The 7,074-nt window shown below is 41.4% G+C and overlaps 1 long non-coding RNA gene across 1 annotated transcript in view; it reads right to left on the bottom strand.

Annotated features, from left to right (window-relative positions):
* The window catches only part of LOC125879344 (uncharacterized), an 11,734-nt gene extending 4,935 nt beyond the window's left edge, over positions 1-6,799 (bottom strand). The window contains exon 1 of the long non-coding RNA XR_007447858.1: positions 3,263-6,799. This is a non-coding gene — a long non-coding RNA (uncharacterized LOC125879344). The remainder of the gene's footprint in view (positions 1-3,262) is intronic.
* Positions 6,800-7,074: the final 275 nt, after the last annotated feature.

Here is a 7,074-nt window from a genome sequence, read left to right as displayed (position 1 = left end):
CTAGTGAAAATAGGCTACTAATAGTAATAATTAGAGTAATAAAGTACTATATTATTATTATTATTATTATTATCATTATTATTATTATTATGGTTTAATTGTTATAATTATTATCCGATTTGCGATGGACAGAACCAACATTTCTACCAAGCAGCCTATCTTTAATTTCCGTAGTTTCTCATATGTATATATATATATATATATATATATATATATGTATATGTATATATATATATATATATATATATATATATATATGTGTGTGTGTGTGTGTGTGTGTGTGTGTGTGTGTGTGTGTGTGTAAAGAGCATTTATTTCACACGTGCTTTTCCAATGCAAACGTAGCCTACGCTTCCCATGCAAATGTAACTTCTTTGAAGCTGAAAATTCTGAGTGTGTAGTGTGTGAGCAGTGGCTATAATATTTTCATAATCTGGAACTACAGCATCGTATTGTATACATTTTTGTGTTTGACTCATTAAAGCATTTTGTTCATTCTATTGTTACTTTGGAAATGTCGTTTTAAAAACACCGGCGGCGAGCTCTTGAACATCCCGTGAAGCTCCGAAAATTCGTTGCACTGTATATTAAACTCTGTATGCTGATATGACGCGGCAAAAGCCTAAACACACACAAGACACTGACTCCTCAGATAGAAACTTAGAGCCATATGTATTCGAAAGAGGGCTGATTTCTGAAAGGCGTCAGCATAGGCAATGACATATAAAACAGTAAACTAAGGAACGACATTTTGTGTACCGCTATCTCAGCTCACATGGAGCAAGGAGTATGTTTCAATTTTACTGCAAATTTGCAGGTCATAGTTTTGATTATTACCTACCATTAGCCTACCTTTACAGCACCAATTAACAGTGTAGAAAATGAACCTAGTTGCAGCATTAAAGGATGTCACCACTGCTTCCACAACTTCGGAGGAATATCTATACGCCTCCATATAAATATCAGAACCTTAACAAAGCCACAAAACGTAATGCCATCAATAATAAAGTGTCTCATTTCAGACAGTTTGAACGTGGACATGTGTGTGTGTTGCAATTTGCATTGTTAATGTCAACAAGAAGGTGGTAACAAATAAAATAAATGAAAATTAAAACCTGCTAACTTTGCATGTCACGACAGAAAACGTCCCCACAGCCTTTCTAAGTGACGTCACCCGCTGATATATTTCCACGCACTGTTATATTAACTTCAAAATGACAGGCAGTTTGTCTATACAGTATGTGAGATGTCTCACTGTATTTGAATCACATAACACGTTGCCATAGCCAAGAAATTCTTCGGCCTCTTAATCTTCCACAAAATGCTCCCACAGAGCAGCGCAGGCTCACAGCTCAGAGGAGCGACCTCAATTTACGTGTCTCTGTATTTTGACAGACTCTGGTAATTTTACCTCGAAAGCTATGGTTTAATAATAATCAGAATTTACGATTACATCCCTCCCGTCCCACGGAGTAGCATAGATACGATTTCAACATGGCATCTCTGCTTTCTGTCTCAGATCACGCAGATCTGAGGTTAGATTAAAGCATGCATAAATAACTGTACACTGTGCAGCAGAGAAGATCATGGATTTTCCTCCACAATACTTCAGCTTCGTTTCCAATGTATTAAGCCTCGTTTATCCTGGACAGATACAACCAAACACTATCTGGAATCTTTTTTTTTACCTCTCCAGTCTACATGTAGGCCTATTGCATATTATGGGGTGGTCGCTGTTCTGTAAAGTAGACCCAAGGGCTTCTTTTTTATCCACCAAAACAGAACTATTATTTTGCTTCGCTTTTTCTGACTCGAATAAACTGCAGGATTAACACCAACTTCTGACCGTATCTCGTCACTCCTCAGTGCAGGCTTCTCAGCTTTAACAACATCCAAAACACACCTCTACCTTCAACTTGGGAAATGTGTTAACTGTGAGCCTCAAGTGGGTTTTAAAAATACAAAGAATAGGCTACATTTTTATAAATATAAACTTGATTTACAACTTTTTCACTACAGTATACGGAAATGAGACTGCAAATGAGCTGTAAAATACACTCTTAGAAAAAAAATTAATTTCATTTCTAAAAAATAGATTAGGACTGTGGGACGAAAATAAACACACTGCCGCCCTGTAGCCCATAGCACAGGCGCACAGTGAGTATGAAAGAGCTGACATTTGTCTGATTTGTCTATGCAGAGGAATAAAATCCACAATCGATCAAATAAAACTTGATTTTTTAAGAAATAAAATAAAACTTGTCACTGAATCGAGGCGGATTGAAAGTTATAACGCATTTAGAGCTTTTGTAGGTTGTGTGTGGAAGGGGGTGGGGGGTATACCATTTGCAGAAGCGTGTGTGTGTGTGTGTGTGTGTGTGTGTGTGTGTGTGTGTGTGTGTGTTCACCATCATTCTGGACTGAACACACACACACACACACACACACAAACACACAGTGAGTTTAATTATTTTTTTCATTCTTCATTCAGACTAACTTTAACCCTATTTTTTAAAGTAAACGTATGCACGAAACATTTTTCCTTTCACTTTGCTCTGCCCAAAGCAGACGAGAGGAACTCAGACAAACACCAGTGCGTTTGGTTTATGTCCGGAGGGCCCTTCGTGTCCGGCTGCTGGACACGGGAAGAGGGCAATTCAGCTCAGCAATAAATTCATTTCAGGGAGAGGTGAAAAAATGACTCTCTTTGTCTTTAAGAGCCCGCCATAAAACCGAATAAAGGAAGTCAGAAAGACAGTGTGAGGCAGACAGGAAAGGACAGAGGAGTCACCTCTCGTCTTGCCTCCAGACCAAACAACAACCCCCCCTCACCCCCCACCAACTGTCGTCTTCTTCTACTACTTCTTCTTCTTCTTCTTCTTCTTCTTCTTCTTCTTCTTCTTCTTCCTCCTCCTCCTCTTCTCCTTCTTCTTCTTCTTCTTCTTCTTCTTCTTCTTCTTCTTCTTCCCGATTTATGCCTGGCTATAGGCCCACAGTGTCCACCTCCATCAGCTGTTTTTGAGTCTCCTCCCCTTTGTTTTCTTCAATCCTTTCATCTTTTATCCATCCCTCCCATCTCTGCTCACTTTCAACACTCACCCCCCTCTTCTTTATCTTTCTCATCCACTTTTTCATTTATCTGATTTTTATCCTCCCTCTCTGCTTTTATCATTCCCAAATTTATGTCCATTGTCTTTCTTTCCCCCTCTGCACATCTTGTCATCCTCTCTCCCTCTCTTCCCTCTCATTCTCTCCCACATACCTTGTTTTGGTCCCGGTGATGCCCGCTCCTCCTCCGCCGCCGCAGCAGCAGTCCCTGCGACTGTTTTTGGACTGGAACTGTTAATCCTTGCCGTTATTTCCTCTTGCCGCCTGTCATGGAGCATCAGCAGGACCTCTTCTTTATCCTGCCTCTTCTTCAGTGTTGATGATAAACCGGCTGCCATCATCCACTAAGCCCGAGGATAACGGGTCGCTGGTCGTGAGACAGAACTTCCATGGAGATCATCTGTGATGCGGTTGTGATGGAGTTCAAAGCCGCCCTAGTGGACTTTAAACAGAGGTTTGCCGCAGCTGTGACGGTGAAACGATGCCAGTCACAAAACCGAGCTCGCACCAGGGAGAAGCTCCATGAAGACCGTGGTGATGATGAGGCGTTGGCTCGGCGGCCAGGATGCTGGAACCGGGCACATGTCCGGTTGCAGGCGGCAGTCTGGACCTGAGCTGACGGCTCGGTCCCTGAATGACGTGAGGGGAGAAAGAGGAGGATGTTTTTTTGGAATGCTGAGAGCACGTGTATTACGCTCGTCTGGAACCGGGGACGATTTTTAGTGCGCCTTGCTCCATCCGGTGCTGATGCCTTGTTGGAGGCTCTAGCTGCATCTCGTGCCCACCTGGCGACGACTGACACTGAGGTGACATCGGGGGTTATAGCTCGCTCTGTTGCTGCTGCTGCTGCTCCTGGCGCATCCTCAGGCGCACACCTACTCTGAGATGACATTATTTTTGAGCGGCGGCACGTGATTCGAGTACCATGCGTTTTGTGGTTGCAAGGAGGATGCGGAGGTTGAAGGAATAAATGGAGATGCACCTTCACTATGTGTGTATTACGCTCTGACATTGCTAAGGAAACATGTTCCAGGAGGAGGGGGCCATAGTTTGGGATTATGGGGGTTGAGACAGACTGTGTCTGGAAACGCTTCCTGTTAGGCGGCCAATGGCAGTCTGAGGTTCACGGGCAGACCACGCCCCGAGCTCTGACAGCTGCTTTCTTTCTTTCTCTCTTTCCTCCTTTCTTTTTACTTTATAACGGGAAATCGACTACAGGCGCCATTAAAAGTCACTCTGTCCATATTTCACCGCCGCTTTAAATGAGAACCACGCTTGTTTCAGAGCCTGAACGCGGGCAGGAGGCCGAGGCGGCCCGACTCCCAAGCTGCATCCAATTACAGTTCACTTCAATGCAGCAGCCCGCTGTGGAATTTCCCCTCCGATTAGGCCTGTACATCGATCCAAGATAGCGGATGCTCTATGAAGTATTCTAATGTTCCCGAGGAATGCATGGGTAAAAGTTGAGGTTGTAATCACAGGAGAAGTCAAGTCGTTGCCCTTCACAAAAGGAGGGCTGGTGCAGCAGCAGGGGTTTGTTTTAATCTCATGGAAACACAAGAACATGATTCAGAGCTGCTAAAATTAAACATAAGACGTTTTCCCTCAAATGTCTGGTACTAGTGACGAAAAACTACAGCGCATTTGTGAGTGTTTCCCTGCACGATCCAGCAACAGAAGTGCACCGCGCGCTGCACACACATATTAAAGACTGTCTGCATCGCGTTTTACAAACTTTCACTTATTAAGATCCGAGCCAATTATGGGTTTTGTATTCTACTTTCACTCAAGATTATGAGAACAAACTGTCTGATGTGTTCCGTCCCCGGGTTTAAAGCGCATGCGGCCTCGCCTCCAAGCGATCTCTTCATTCTAATAAAAAAAAGTAAAACTTGTAGGGGTGAGAATCAAAGGGGTTTGTGTAATATTTAGGGCGAAAACGAGTTCAACTCAACATCCAAAGTCTGGACAATGTATGGCCTTCTTTTTTTCGGTCCTGCAAAATTGGTAGAATGCCACTTTGGCCAAATGTTACCTATACGCCCCTCTGCTTCTCACTCCTCCATTTATGTGACCTTTTTTCTGGATCTAAACGAACAATTTGAATATCAATGTCCACAATTGCTCATTAATTATTCAGTCATACACTTTTTTTAAATTCTGCAATAATACAGTAGCATAAATGATACGTTAACGCACACTGCCATTTTTGCAAGTAAAGTATGAACATTGTCACATATCAGCACTAGCCTGACAGCCATGAGCACATTTACATGCAAAGATTAATTCATATCAGTTTGCAGAAACTATAAATTGTCAATAAAAGTTGGATATCACTGAGGGGTTCAAAATCGGGATATGTCTACAAGCACAAAAAGCGGAATAGGCTATGTCGCTAACACAACTGTTACGGTTGTTAGAATAACTGTCTCACTGAAATACAATATATACATGATTGCAGAATGAGGTGTCCATATTGTAAATGAATATATTTACCTGTAGATTTAAGCAGTCTTTTTCAGTCTGTCAAGATTTAAAAAGTAAACGCGTGCCCCTGTTGCACAGGCCAGGAGTGGAACTCGCTGTTACGTTGGTGCATTTAAAACGTGATTTGACAACAAATTCCAAAAGACAAAGAGGAGGGCCATATAAGTACATGATGATGGCCTTTAAAATCAAAGCAAACTGCTCTTGTGTTGTGCATAACTGCACTGAGAATGGAATGGGGTGCAGTGTATCATTTCTGCCTCCAAGTGGCGCTGTTTTTCCTCTCTGACACCTCCCCATTCACATCTATAACTACGCTGCAAACACGGAGCCGCAGCATCTGCCAACACTTGCAGTATAAAGACGTCACATCGATGCAAATTGCTGCTTTTGGACACAACATACTACACACATCAAAATTATTTTATTAAAGCTCTTATGAAAGATGTTTTTTGGCTAGAGGTCAGCTAAGCGGTTTGGAGGCTCTTGAAAAACATGTGAGCTCCACAATGGAAAAGTTGCAAGTACTTTATCACAAAGGTGCAGCAATGCATGCAATGCTCATGGTGAATTAATGAATGCATGAATGCATGATGTTCTGTTACATTCTATAAAGAAATGATCAAGTCACTAGTGCTTATGTGATCAGTTAACACATAATGAATTGTCAGTGAAGATCAATTAAATCACAGTTACTCAATGCATCCATTTAATCATCCATTTAAATGCAAACAAGTAAGCTTCCATCAAAAAAATGATACCTGTTCAGCCTCTGACAGCAGAACTAAACATGTTCTCATAGTTTTATCAAACTGGTAGCCTGTTGCAAACCATGGAAATGACCTCTAGTAATGTTGATATGTGACAGTCAAATGCCTGACACAACATACACACCCAGCTCTCCCTCCTCTCTTTGGTACAATATAAACTGCTGATGCATACTTAAACATGTCTGTCCATCCTCTTCTGATTTATAAGCTAGCACATGCTACTTGTTTTTTGGTTTTAGTGCACCATTCTCTTCCTTGTTCACTGTAATGGTTCCAACAACACAAACACACAAATATAATACTAAAAATATAAAAGTGCTCCTGTCATATGCAGCTGTGGGTTAACATTCTCTGATGCGCCAGTAGGTGTCAGCTAATCACACAAAGTCATTGTGACTTGATCAGTTCTTGAAGTGAGGAACAGGAATTCATGATACAACCTGCAGTAAACTTGCATAGAAAATACACGTCTTTACACAATTCTTAAATGTGTACTTTTTGCCATTCTTACAAAGTCTTTAATTAAGATCCAGTTTCTTCTGCCTTTATGGTGAGGCCAAAGGCTTTTGAGAGAAGTCACTTCAGTCACAATGAGTCCTCTATATCCTGTGCAATGTTACTTTGGAAAGTTATATGCTGAAAATTCTGAAGATAATTGCAAATAATCATGTATATTGTATTTATATATAATTAAAAATAATAACTTTTT

Source organism: Epinephelus fuscoguttatus, linkage group LG19 (assembly GCF_011397635.1).
Source record: "Epinephelus fuscoguttatus linkage group LG19, E.fuscoguttatus.final_Chr_v1".
NCBI classification, from domain to species: Eukaryota; Metazoa; Chordata; class Actinopteri; order Perciformes; family Serranidae; genus Epinephelus; species Epinephelus fuscoguttatus.
This window is presented reverse-complemented; position numbering and strand designations above follow the sequence as displayed.